Source organism: Aquarana catesbeiana, linkage group LG09, assembly GCF_042186555.1.
Source record: "Aquarana catesbeiana isolate 2022-GZ linkage group LG09, ASM4218655v1, whole genome shotgun sequence".
Classification (NCBI taxonomy): Eukaryota; Metazoa; Chordata; class Amphibia; order Anura; family Ranidae; genus Aquarana; species Aquarana catesbeiana.
In genome coordinates, this window is record NC_133332.1 from 249012196 (window position 1) to 249025505 (window position 13310).

Below are 13310 nucleotides of genomic sequence, written 5' to 3' on the forward strand. Positions count from 1 at the left end.
AATGACCAAAATCACACCCCCGGCCCTTTTAGCCCAAAGCGAGTCAAAAATGACCAAAATCGCACCCCCGGCCCTTTTAGCCCAAAGCGGGTCAAAAATGACCAAAAATCGGACCCCCGGCCCTTTTAGCCCAAAACGGATCAAAAATGACCAAAATCGCACCCCCGGCCCTTTTAGCCAAAAAATGCTCCAAAATAACAAAAATCGCACTCCTGGCCCTTTTAGCCGAAAACGGATAAAAAATGACCAAAATGGCACCCCCCGGCCCTTTTAGCCCAAAACGGGTGAAAAATGACCAAAATCGAACCCCCGGACCTTTTAGCCCAAAACGGGTCAAAAATGACCAAAATCGCATCCCCGGCCCTTTTAGCCCAAAACGGGTGAAAAATGACCAAAATCGCACCCCCGGCCCTTTTAGCCCAAAACGGGTCAAAAATGACCAAAATCGCACCCCCGGCCCTTTTAGCCCAAAGCGGGTCAAAAATGACCAAAATCACACCCCCGGCCCTTTTAGCCCAAAGCGAGTCAAAAATGACCAAAATCGCACCCCCGGCCCTTTTAGCCCAAAGCGGGTCAAAAATGACCAAAATTCGGACCCCCGGCCCTTTTAGCCCAAAACGGATCAAAAATGACCAAAATCGCACCCCCGGCCCTTTTAGCCCAAAACAGGTAAAAAATGACCAAAAATCGCACCCCCGGCCCTTTTAGCCCAAAACGGGTCAAAAATGACCAAAATCGCACCCCCGGCCCTGTAAGCCCAAAACGGGTCAAAAATGACCAAAATCGCACACCCGGGCTTTTAGTAGAAAATGGGTCAAAAATGACCAAAATCGCTCCCCCGGCCCTTTTACCCCAAAATGGGTCCAAAAAGACCAAAATCGCACCCCCCGGACCTTTTCGCCAAAAATGGGTCAAAAATGACCAAAATCGCACCCCCCGGACCTTTTCGCCAAAAATGGGTCAAAAATGACCAAAATCGCACCCCCCGGACCTTTTCGCCAAAAATGGGTCAAAAATGACCAAAATTGCACCCCCGGCCCTTTTAGCCCAAAGCGGGTCAAAAATGACCAAAATCGCACCCCCGGCCCTTTTAGTCGAAAACGGGTAAAAAATGACCAAATTCGCACCCCCGGCCCTTTTCGCCAAAAATGGTTCAAAAATTACCAAAATCGCACCCCCGAACCTTTTAGCCCAAAACGGGTGAAAAATGACCAAAATCGCACCCCGGCCCATTTAGCCCAAAGCGGGTCAAAAATGACCAAAATCGCATCCCCGGCCCTTTTAGCCAAAAATGGGTCAAAAATGACCAAAATCGCACCCCCGGCCCTTTTAACCCAAAACGGGTCAAAAATTACCAAAATCGCACCCCCGGCCCTTTTAGCCCAAAACGGGTGAAAAATGACCAAAATCGCACCCCCGTCCCTTTTAGCCCAAAACGGGTGAAAAATGACCAAAATCGCGCCCCCGGCCCTTTTAGCCCAAAGCGGGTCAAAAATGACCAAAATCGCTCCCCCGGCCCTTTTAGCCCAAAGCGGGTCAAAAATGACCAAAATCGCTCCCCCGGCCCTTTTAGCCCAAAGCGGGTCAAAAATGACCAAAATCGCTCCCCCGGCCCTTTTAGCCCAAAGCGGGTCAAAAATGACCAAAATCGCTCCCCCGGCCCTTTTAGCCCAAAGCGGGTCAAAAATGACCAAAATCGCACCCCCAGCCCTTTTAGCCCAAAGCGGGTCAAAAATGACCAAAATCGCACCCCCGGCCCTTTTAGCCCAAAACGGGTCAAAAATGACCAAAATCGCACCCCCGGCCCTTTTAGCCCAAAACGGGTAAAAAATGACCAAAATCGCACACCCGGCCCTCTTAGCCAAAAATGGGTCAAAAATGACCAAAATCGCTCCCCCTGCCCTTTTACCCCAAAATAGGTCCAAAATGACCAAAATCGCACCCCCGGCCCTTTTAGCTGAAAATGGGTCCAAAATGACCAAAATCGCACCCCCGGCCCTTTTAGCCAAAATGGGTCCAAAAATGACGAAAATCGCACCCCCCGGACCTTTTCGCCAAAAATGGGTCAAAAATGACCAAAATCGCACCCCCGGAACTTTTCGCCAAAAATGGGTCAAAAATGACAAAAAATCGCACCACCGAACCTTTTACCCAAAACGGGTGAAAAATGACCAAAACCGCACCCCCAGCCCTTTTAGCCCAAAGCTTGTCAAAAATGACCAAAATCGCACCCCCGGCCCTTTTAGCCCAAAGCGGGTCAAAAATGACCAAAATCGCTCCCCTGGCCCTTTTAGCCCAAAGCGGGTCAAAAATGACCAAAATCGCACCCCCGGCCCTTTTAGCCCAAAGCGGGTCAAAAATGACCAAAATCGCACCCCGGCCCTTTTAGCCCAAAGCGGGTCAAAAATGACCAAAATCGCTCCCCCGGCCCTTTTACCTCAAAGCGGGTCAAAAATGACCAAAATCGCTCCCCCGGCCCTTTTACCTCAAAGCGGGTCAAAAATGACCAAAATCGCACCCCCGGCCCGTTTAGCCCAAAGCGGGTCAAAAATGACCAAAATCGCACCCCCGGCCCGTTTAGGCCAAAGCGGGTCAAAAATGACCAAAATCGCACCCCCGGCCCTTTTAGCCCAAAGCGGGTCAAAAATGACCAAAATCGCACCCCCGGCCCTTTTAGCCCAAAGCGGGTCAAAAATGACCAAAATCGCACCCCTGGCCCTTTTAGCCCAAAGCGGGTCAAAAATGACCAAAATCGCACCCCTGGCCCTTTTAGCCCAAAGCGGGTCAAAAATTACCAAAATCGCATCCCCGGCCCTTTTAGTCGAAAACGGGTAAAAAATAACCAAAATCGCACCCCCGGCCCTTTTAGCCCAAAATGGGTAAAATATGACCAAAATCGCTCCACCTTCCCTTTTAGCCCAAAATGGGTCCAAAATGTCCAAAATCGCACCCCCGGAACTTTTCGCCAAAAATGGTTCAAAAATTACCAAAATTGCACCCCAGAACCTTTTAGCCCAAAACGGGTGAAAAATGACCAAAATTGCACCCCCGGCCCTTTTAGCCCAAAGCGGGTCAAAAATGACCAAAATCGCCCCGCCGGCCCTTTTAGCCCAAAGCGGGTCAAAAATGACCAAATTCGCACCGCCAGCCCATTTAGCCCAAAGCGGGTCAAAAATGACCAAAATCGCACCCCCGGCCCTTTTACCCGAAAACGGGTCAAAAATGACCAAAATCGCAGCACCGGCCCTTTTAGCCCAAAACGGGTCAAAAATGACCAAAATCGCACCCCTGGCCCTTTTAGCCCAAAACGGGTGAAAAATGACCAAAATCGCACCCCTTTAGCCCTGTTAGTCGAAAACGGGTAAAAAAATGACCAAAATCGCACCCCCGGCCCTTTTAGCCGAAAACGGGTCAAAAATGACCAAAATCGCACCCCCCCGGCCCTTTTACCCGAAAACGGGTCAAAAATTACCAAAATCGCAGCACCGGCCCTATTAGCCCAAAACGGGTCAAAAATGACCAAAATCGCACCCCCGGCCCTTTTAGCCCAAAGCGGGTCAAAAATTACCAAAATCGCACCCTTTTAGCCCTGTTAGTCGAAAACGGGTAAAAAATGACCAAAATCGCACCCCCGGCCCTTTTAGCCGAAAACGGGTCAAAAATGACCAAAATCGCACCACCGGCCCTTTTAGCCCAAAATGGGTCAAAAATTACCAAAATCGCACCCCCGAACCTTTTAGCCGAAAATGGGTAAAAAATGACCAAAATCGCACCCCCGGCCCTTTTACCCAAAACGGGTCAAAAATGACAAAAATCGCACCCCCGGCCCTTTTAGCCCAAAACGGGTGAAAAATGACCAAAATCGCACCCCCGGCCCTTTTAGCCCAAAACGGGTGAAAAATGACCAACATCGCACCCCGGACCTTTTAGCCCAAAGCTTGTCAAAAATGACCAAAATCGCACCCCGGCCCTTTTAGCCCAAAGCGGGTCAAAAATGACCAAAATCGCTCCCCCGGCCCTTTTACCTCAAAGCGGGTCAAAAATGACCAAAATCGCACCCCCGGCCCGTTTAGCCCAAAGCGGGTCAAAAATGACCAAAATCGCACCCCCGGCCCTTTTAGCCCAAAGCGGGTCAAAAATGACCAAAATCGCTCCCCCGGCCCTTTTACCTCAAAGCGGGTCAAAAATGACCAAAATCGCACCCCCGGCCCGTTTAGCCCAAAGCGGGTCAAAAATGACCAAAATCGCACCCCCGGCCCTTTTAGCCCAAAGCGGGTCAAAAATGACCAAAATCGCACCCCTGGCCCTTTTAGCCCAAAGCGGGTCAAAAATTACCAAAATCGCATCCCCGGCCCTTTTAGTCGTAAACGGGTAAAAAATGACCAAAATCGCACCCCCGGCCCTTTTAGCCCAAAATGGGTAAAATATGTCCAAAATCGCTCCACCTTCCCTTTTAGCCCAAAATGGATCCAAAATGTCCAAAATCGCACCCCCGGACCTTTTCGCCAAAAATGGTTCAAAAATTACCAAAATTGCACCCCAGAACCTTTTAGCCCAAAACGGGTGAAAAATGACCAAAATTGCACCCCCGGCCCTTTTAGCCCAAAGCGGGTCAAAAATGACCAAAATCGCCGCGCCGGCCCTTTTAGCCCAAAGCGGGTCAAAAATGACCAAATTCGCACCGCCAGCCCATTTAGCCCAAAGCGGGTCAAAAATGACCAAAATCGCACCCTCGGCCCTTTTACCCGAAAACGGGTCAAAAATGACCAAAATCGCAGCACCGGCCCTTTTAGCCCAAAACGGGTCAAAAATGACCAAAATCGCACCCCTGGCCCTATTAGCCCAAAACGGGTCAAAAATGACCAAATTCGCACCCCCGGCCCTTTTAGCCCAAAGCGGGTCAAAAATTACCAAAATTGCACCCCCGAACCTTTTAGCCGAAAATGGGTCAAAAATTACCAAAATCGCACCCCCGGCCCTTTTACCCAAAACGGGTCAAAAATGACAAAAAATCGCACCCCCGGCCCTTTTAGCCCAAAATGGGTGAAAAATGACCAACATCGCACCCCGGCCCTTTTAGCCCAAAGCTTGTCAAAAATGACCAAAATCGCACCCCCGGCCCTTTTAGCCCAAAGCGGGTCAAAAATGACCAAAATCGCACCCCCGTCCCTTTTAGCCCAAAGCGGGTCAAAAATGACCAAAATCGCACCCCCGGCCCTTTTAGCCCAAAGCGGGTCAAAAATGACCAAAATCGCACCCCGGCCCTTTTAGCCAAAAACTTGTCAAAAATTACCAAAATCGCACCCCCGGCCCTTTTAGCCCAAAACGGGTCAAAAATGACCAAAATCGCTCCCCCGGCCCTTTTACCTCAAAGCGGGTCAAAAATGACAAAAATCGCACCCCCGGCCCTTTTAGCCCAAAGCGGGTCAAAAATGACCAAAATCGCACCCCGGCCCTTTTAGCCCAAAGCGGGTCAAAAATGACCAAAATAGCACCCCCGGCCCTTTTAGCCCAAAGCGGGTCAAAAATGACCAAAATCGCACCCCCGGCCCTTTTAGCCCAAAGCGGGTCAAAAATGACCAAAATCGCACCCCCGGCCCTTTTAGCCCAAAGCGGGTCAAAAATGACCAAAATCGCACCCCCGGCCCTTTTACCCGAAAACGGGTCAAAAATGACCAAAATCGCAGCACCGGCCCTTTTAGCCCAAAACGGGTCAAAAATGACCAAAATCGCACCCCTGGCCCTTTTAGCCCAAAACGGGTGAAAAATGACCAAAATCGCACCCCTTTAGCCCTGTTAGTCGAAAACGGGTAAAAAAATGACCAAAATCGCACCCCTGGCCCTTTTAGCCGAAAACGGGTCAAAAATGACCAAAATCGCACCCCCGGCCCTTTTACCCGAAAACGGGTCAAAAATGACCAAAATCGCAGCACCGGCCCTATTAGCCTAAAACGGGTCAAAAATGACCAAAATCGCACCCCCGGCCCTTTTAGCCCAAAGCGGGTCAAAAATTACCAAAATCGCACCCCTTTAGCCCTGTTAGTCGAAAACGGGTAAAAAATGACCAAAATCGCACCCCCGGCCCTTTTAGCCGAAAACGGGTCAAAAATGACCAAAATCGCACCACCGGCCCTTTTAGCCCAAAATGGGTCAAAAATTACCAAAATCGCACCCCCGAACCTTTTAGCCGAAAATGGGTCAAAAATGACCAAAATCGCACCCCCGGCCCTTTTACCCAAAACGGGTCAAAAATGACAAAAATCGCACCCCCGGCCCTTTTAGCCCTAAACGGGTGAAAAATGACCAAAATCGCACCCCGGCCCTTTTAGCCCAAAACGGGTGAAAAATGACCAACATCGCACCCCGGCCCTTTTAGCCCAAAGCTTGTCAAAAATGACCAAAATCGCACCCCGGCCCTTTTAGCCCAAAGCGGGTCAAAAATGACCAAAATCGCTCCCCCGGCCCTTTTACCTCAAAGCGGGTCAAAAATGACCAAAATCGCACCCCCGGCCCGTTTAGCCCAAAGCGGGTCAAAAATGACCAAAATCGCACCCCCGGCCCTTTTAGCCCAAAGCGGGTCAAAAATGACCAAAATCGCACCCCCGGCCCTTTTAGCCCAAAGCGGGTCAAAAATGACCAAAATCGCACCCCGGCCCTTTTAGCCAAAAACTTGTCAAAAATTACCAAAATCGCACCCCCGGCCCTTTTAGCCCAAAACGGGTCAAAAATGACCAAAATCGCTCCCCCGGCCCTTTTACCTCAAAGCGGGTCAAAAATGACAAAAATCGCACCCCCGGCCCTTTTAGCCCAAAGCGGGTCAAAAATGACCAAAATCGCACCCCGGCCCTTTTAGCCCAAAGCGGGTCAAAAATGACCAAAATAGCACCCCCGGCCCTTTTAGCCCAAAGCGGGTCAAAAATGACCAAAATCGCACCCCCGGCCCTTTTAGCCCAAAGCGGGTCAAAAATGACCAAAATCGCACCCCCGGCCCTTTTAGCCCAAAGCGGGTCAAAAATGACCAAAATCGCACCCCCGGCCCTTTTACCCGAAAACGGGTCAAAAATGACCAAAATCGCAGCACCGGCCCTTTTAGCCCAAAACGGGTCAAAAATGACCAAAATCGCACCCCTGGCCCTTTTAGCCCAAAACGGGTGAAAAATGACCAAAATCGCACCCCTTTAGCCCTGTTAGTCGAAAACGGGTAAAAAAATGACCAAAATCGCACCCCTGGCCCTTTTAGCCGAAAACGGGTCAAAAATGACCAAAATCGCACCCCCGGCCCTTTTACCCGAAAACGGGTCAAAAATGACCAAAATCGCAGCACCGGCCCTATTAGCCTAAAACGGGTCAAAAATGACCAAAATCGCACCCCCGGCCCTTTTAGCCCAAAGCGGGTCAAAAATTACCAAAATCGCACCCCTTTAGCCCTGTTAGTCGAAAACGGGTAAAAAATGACCAAAATCGCACCCCCGGCCCTTTTAGCCGAAAACGGGTCAAAAATGACCAAAATCGCACCACCGGCCCTTTTAGCCCAAAATGGGTCAAAAATTACCAAAATCGCACCCCCGAACCTTTTAGCCGAAAATGGGTCAAAAATGACCAAAATCGCACCCCCGGCCCTTTTACCCAAAACGGGTCAAAAATGACAAAAATCGCACCCCCGGCCCTTTTAGCCCTAAACGGGTGAAAAATGACCAAAATCGCACCCCGGCCCTTTTAGCCCAAAACGGGTGAAAAATGACCAACATCGCACCCCGGCCCTTTTAGCCCAAAGCTTGTCAAAAATGACCAAAATCGCACCCCGGCCCTTTTAGCCCAAAGCGGGTCAAAAATGACCAAAATCGCTCCCCCGGCCCTTTTACCTCAAAGCGGGTCAAAAATGACCAAAATCGCACCCCCGGCCCGTTTAGCCCAAAGCGGGTCAAAAATGACCAAAATCGCACCCCCGGCCCTTTTAGCCCAAAGCGGGTCAAAAATGACCAAAATCGCACCCCTGGCCCTTTTAGCCCAAAGCGGGTCAAAAATTACCAAAATCGCATCCCCGGCCCTTTTAGTCGAAAACGGGTAAAAAATGACCAAAATCGCACCCCCGGCCCTTTTAGCCCAAAATGGGTAAAATATGACCAAAATCGCTCCACCTTCCCTTTTAGCCCAAAATGGGTCCAAAATGTCCAAAATCGCACCCCCGGACCTTTTCGCCAAAAATGGTTCAAAAATTACCAAAATTGCACCCCAGAACCTTTTAGCCCAAAACGGGTGAAAAATGACCAAAATTGCACCCCCGGCCCTTTTAGCCCAAAACGGGTGAAAAATGACCAACATCGCACCCCGGCCCTTTTAGCCCAAAGCTTGTCAAAAATGACCAAAATCGCACCCCGGCCCTTTTAGCCCAAAGCTTGTCAAAAATGACCAAAATCGCACCCCCGGCCCTTTTAGCCCAAAGCGGGTCAAAAATGACCAAAATCGCACCCCCGGCCCATTTAGCCCAAAGCGGGTCAAAAATGACCAAAATCGCACCCCCGGCCCTTTTAGCCGAAAACGGGTCAAAAATTACCAAAATCGCACCCCCGGCCCTTTTAGCCCAAAGCGGGTCAAAAATTACCAAAATCGCATCCCCGGCCCTTTTAGTCGAAAACGGGTAAAAAATGACCAAAATCGCACCCCCGGCCCTTTTAGCCCAAAATGGGTAAAATATGACCAAAATCGCTCCACCTTCCCTTTTAGCCCAAAATGGGTCCAAAATGTCCAAAATCGCACCCCCGGACCTTTTCGCCAAAAATGGTTCAAAAATTACCAAAATTGCACCCCAGAACCTTTTAGCCCAAAACGGGTGAAAAATGACCAAAATTGCACCCCCGGCCCTTTTAGCCCAAAGCGGGTCAAAAATGACCAAAATCGCCCCGCCGGCCCTTTTAGCCCAAAGCGGGTCAAAAATGACCAAATTCGCACCGCCAGCCCATTTAGCCCAAAGCGGGTCAAAAATGACCAAAATCGCACCCCCGGCCCTTTTACCCGAAAACGGGTCAAAAATGACCAAAATCGCAGCACCGGCCCTTTTAGCCCAAAACGGGTCAAAAATGACCAAAATCGCACCCCTGGACCTTTTAGCCCAAAACGGGTGAAAAATGACCAAAATCGCACCCCCGGCCCTATTAGCCCAAAACGGGTCAAAAATGACCAAAATCGCACCCCCGGCCCTTTTAGCCCAAAGCGGGTCAAAAATTACCAAAATTGCACCCCTTTAGCCCTGTTAGTCGAAAACGGGTAAAAAATGACCAAAATCGCACCCCCGGCCCTTTTAGCCGAAAACGCGTCAAAAATGACCAAAATCGCACCACCGGCCCTTTTAGCCCAAAATGGGTCAAAAATGACCAAAATCGCACCCCCGAACCTTTTAGCCGAAAATGGGTCAAAAATGACCAAAATCGCACCCCCGGCCCTTTTACCCAAAACGGGTCAAAAATGACAAAAAATCGCACCCCCGGCCCTTTTAGCCCAAAACGGGTGAAAAATGACCAACATCGCACCCCGGCCCTTTTAGCCCAAAGCTTGTCAAAAATGACCAAAATCGCACTCCCGGCCCTTTTAGCCCAAAGCGGGTCAAAAATGACCAAAATCGCACCCCCGGCCCTTTTAGCCCAAAGCGGGTCAAAAATGACCAAAATCGCACCCCCGGCCCTTTTAGCCCAAAGCGGGTCAAAAATGACCAAAATCGCACCCCCGGCCCTTTTAGCCCAAAGCGGGTCAAAAATGACTAAAATCGCACCCCCGGCCCTTTTAGCCGAAAACGGGTCAAAAATGACCAAAATCGCACCCCGGCCCTTTTAGCCCAAAGCGGGTCAAAAATGACCAAAATCGCTCCCCCGGCCCTTTTACCTCAAAGCGGGTCAAAAATGACCAAAATCGCACCCCCGGCCCTTTTAGCCCAAAGCGGGTCAAAAATGACCAAAATCGCACCCCCGGCCCTTTTAGCCCAAAGCAGGTCAAAAATGACCAAAATCGCACCCCCGGCCCTTTTAGCCGAAAACGGGTCAAAAATGACCAAAATCGCACCCCCGGCCCTTTTAGCCCAAAGCGGGTCAAAAATGACCAAAATCGCACCCCCGGCCCTTTTAGCCCAAAACGGGTTAAAAATGACCAAAAATCGCACTCCCGGCCCTTTTAGCCCGAAACGGGTCAAAAATGACCAAAAATCGCACCCCCGGCCCTTTTACCCAAAACGGGTCAAAAATGACAAAAATCGCACCCCCGGCCCTTTTAGCCCAAAACGGGTGAAAAATGACCAACATCGCACCCCCGGCCCTTTTAGCCCAAAACGGGTGAAAAATGACCAACATCGCACCCCGGCCCTTTTAGCCCAAAGCTTGTCAAAAATGACTAAAATCGCACCCCCGGCCCTTTTAGCCCAAAGCGGGTAAAAAATGACCAAAATCGCACCCCCGGCCCTTTTAGCCGAAAACGGGTCAAAAATTACCAAAATCGCACCCCCGGCCCTTTTTGCCCAAAACGGGTCAAAAATGACCAAAATCGCTCCCCCGGCCCTTTTAGCCCAAAGCGGGTCAAAAATGACCAAAATCGCACCCCGGCCCTTTTAGCCCAAAGCGGGTCAAAAATGACCAAAATCGCTCCCCCGGCCCTTTTACCTCAAAGCTGGTCAAAAATGACCAAAATCGCACCCCCGGCCCTTTTAGCCCAAAGCGGGTCAAAAATGACCAAAATCGCACCCCCGGCCCTTTTAGCCCAAAGCGGGTCAAAAATGACCAAAATCGCACCCCCGGCCCTTTTAGCCGAAAACGGGTCAAAAATGACCAAAATCGCACCCCCGGCCCTTTTAGCCCAAAGCGGGTCAAAAATGACCAAAATCGCACCCCCGGCCCTTTTAGCCCGAAACGGGTCAAAAATGACCAAAAATCGCACCCCCGGCCCTTTTAGCCCAAAACGGGTGAAAAATGACCAAAATCGCACCCCCGGCCCTTTTAGCCCAAAGCGGGTCGAAAATGACCAAAATCGCACCCCCGGCCCTTTTAGCCCAAAACGGGTTAAAAATGACCAAAAATCGCACCCCCGGCCCTTTTAGCCCAAAACGGGTCAAAAATTACCAAAATCGCACCCCCGGCCCTTTTAGCCGAAAACGGGTCAAAAATTACCAAAATCGCACCCCCGGCCCTTTTAGCCCAAAACGGGTCAAAAATGACCAAAATCGCTCCACCTTCCCTTTTAGCCCAAAATGAGTCCAAAATGTCCAAAATCGCACCCCCGGACCTTTTCGCCAAAAATGGTTCAAAAATTACCAAAATTGCACCCCCGAACCTTTTAGCCCAAAACGGGTGAAAAATGACCAAAATCGCACCCCCGGCCCTTTTAGCCCAAAGCGGGTCAAAAATGACCAAAATCGCACCCCCGGCCCTTTTAGCCCAAAGCGGGTCAAAAATGACCTGATTCGCACCGCCGGCCCATTTAGCCCAAAGCGGGTCAAAAATGACCAAAATCGCACCCCCGGCCCTTTTAGCCGAAAACGGGTAAAAAATGACCAAAATCGCAGCACCGGCCCTTTTAGCCCAAAACGGGTCAAAAATGACCAAAATCGCACCACCGGCCCTTTTAGCCCAAAATGGATCAAAAATTACCAAAATCGATCCCCCGGACCTTTTCGCCAAAAATGGGTCAAAAATGACAAACATCGCACCCCGGCCCTTTTAGCCCAAAGCTTGTCAAAAATGACCAAAATCGCACCCCCGGCCCTTTTAGCCCAAAGCGGGTCAAAAATGACCAAAATCGCACCCCCGGCCCATTTAGCCCAAAGCGGGTCAAAAATGACCAAAATCGCACCCCCGGCCCTTTTAGCCGAAAACGGGTCAAAAATTACCAAAATCGCACCCCCGGCCCTTTTAGCCCAAAGCGGGTCAAAAATTACCAAAATCGCATCCCCGGCCCTTTTAGTCGAAAACGGGTAAAAAATGACCAAAATCGCACCCCCGGCCCTTTTAGCCCAAAATGGGTAAAATATGACCAAAATCGCTCCACCTTCCCTTTTAGCCCAAAATGGGTCCAAAATGTCCAAAATCGCACCCCCGGACCTTTTCGCCAAAAATGGTTCAAAAATTACCAAAATTGCACCCCAGAACCTTTTAGCCCAAAACGGGTGAAAAATGACCAAAATTGCACCCCCGGCCCTTTTAGCCCAAAGCGGGTCAAAAATGACCAAAATCGCCCCGCCGGCCCTTTTAGCCCAAAGCGGGTCAAAAATGACCAAATTCGCACCGCCAGCCCATTTAGCCCAAAGCGGGTCAAAAATGACCAAAATCGCACCCCCGGCCCTTTTACCCGAAAACGGGTCAAAAATGACCAAAATCGCAGCACCGGCCCTTTTAGCCCAAAACGGGTCAAAAATGACCAAAATCGCACCCCTGGACCTTTTAGCCCAAAACGGGTGAAAAATGACCAAAATCGCACCCCCGGCCCTATTAGCCCAAAACGGGTCAAAAATGACCAAAATCGCACCCCCGGCCCTTTTAGCCCAAAGCGGGTCAAAAATTACCAAAATTGCACCCCTTTAGCCCTGTTAGTCGAAAACGGGTAAAAAATGACCAAAATCGCACCCCCGGCCCTTTTAGCCGAAAACGCGTCAAAAATGACCAAAATCGCACCACCGGCCCTTTTAGCCCAAAATGGGTCAAAAATGACCAAAATCGCACCCCCGAACCTTTTAGCCGAAAATGGGTCAAAAATGACCAAAATCGCACCCCCGGCCCTTTTACCCAAAACGGGTCAAAAATGACAAAAAATCGCACCCCCGGCCCTTTTAGCCCAAAACGGGTGAAAAATGACCAACATCGCACCCCGGCCCTTTTAGCCCAAAGCTTGTCAAAAATGACCAAAATCGCACTCCCGGCCCTTTTAGCCCAAAGCGGGTCAAAAATGACCAAAATCGCACCCCCGGCCCTTTTAGCCCAAAGCGGGTCAAAAATGACCAAAATCGCACCCCCGGCCCTTTTAGCCCAAAGCGGGTCAAAAATGACCAAAATCGCACCCCCGGCCCTTTTAGCCCAAAGCGGGTCAAAAATGACTAAAATCGCACCCCCGGCCCTTTTAGCCGAAAACGGGTCAAAAATGACCAAAATCGCACCCCCGGCCCTTTTAGCCCAAAACGGGTGAAAAATGACCAACATCGCACCCCGGCCCTTTTAGCCCAAAGCTTGTCAAAAATGACCAAAATCGCACCCCCGGCCCTTTTAGCCCAAAGCGGGTAAAAAATGACCAAAATCGCACCCCCGGCCCTTTTAGCCGAAAACGGGTCAAAAATTACCAAA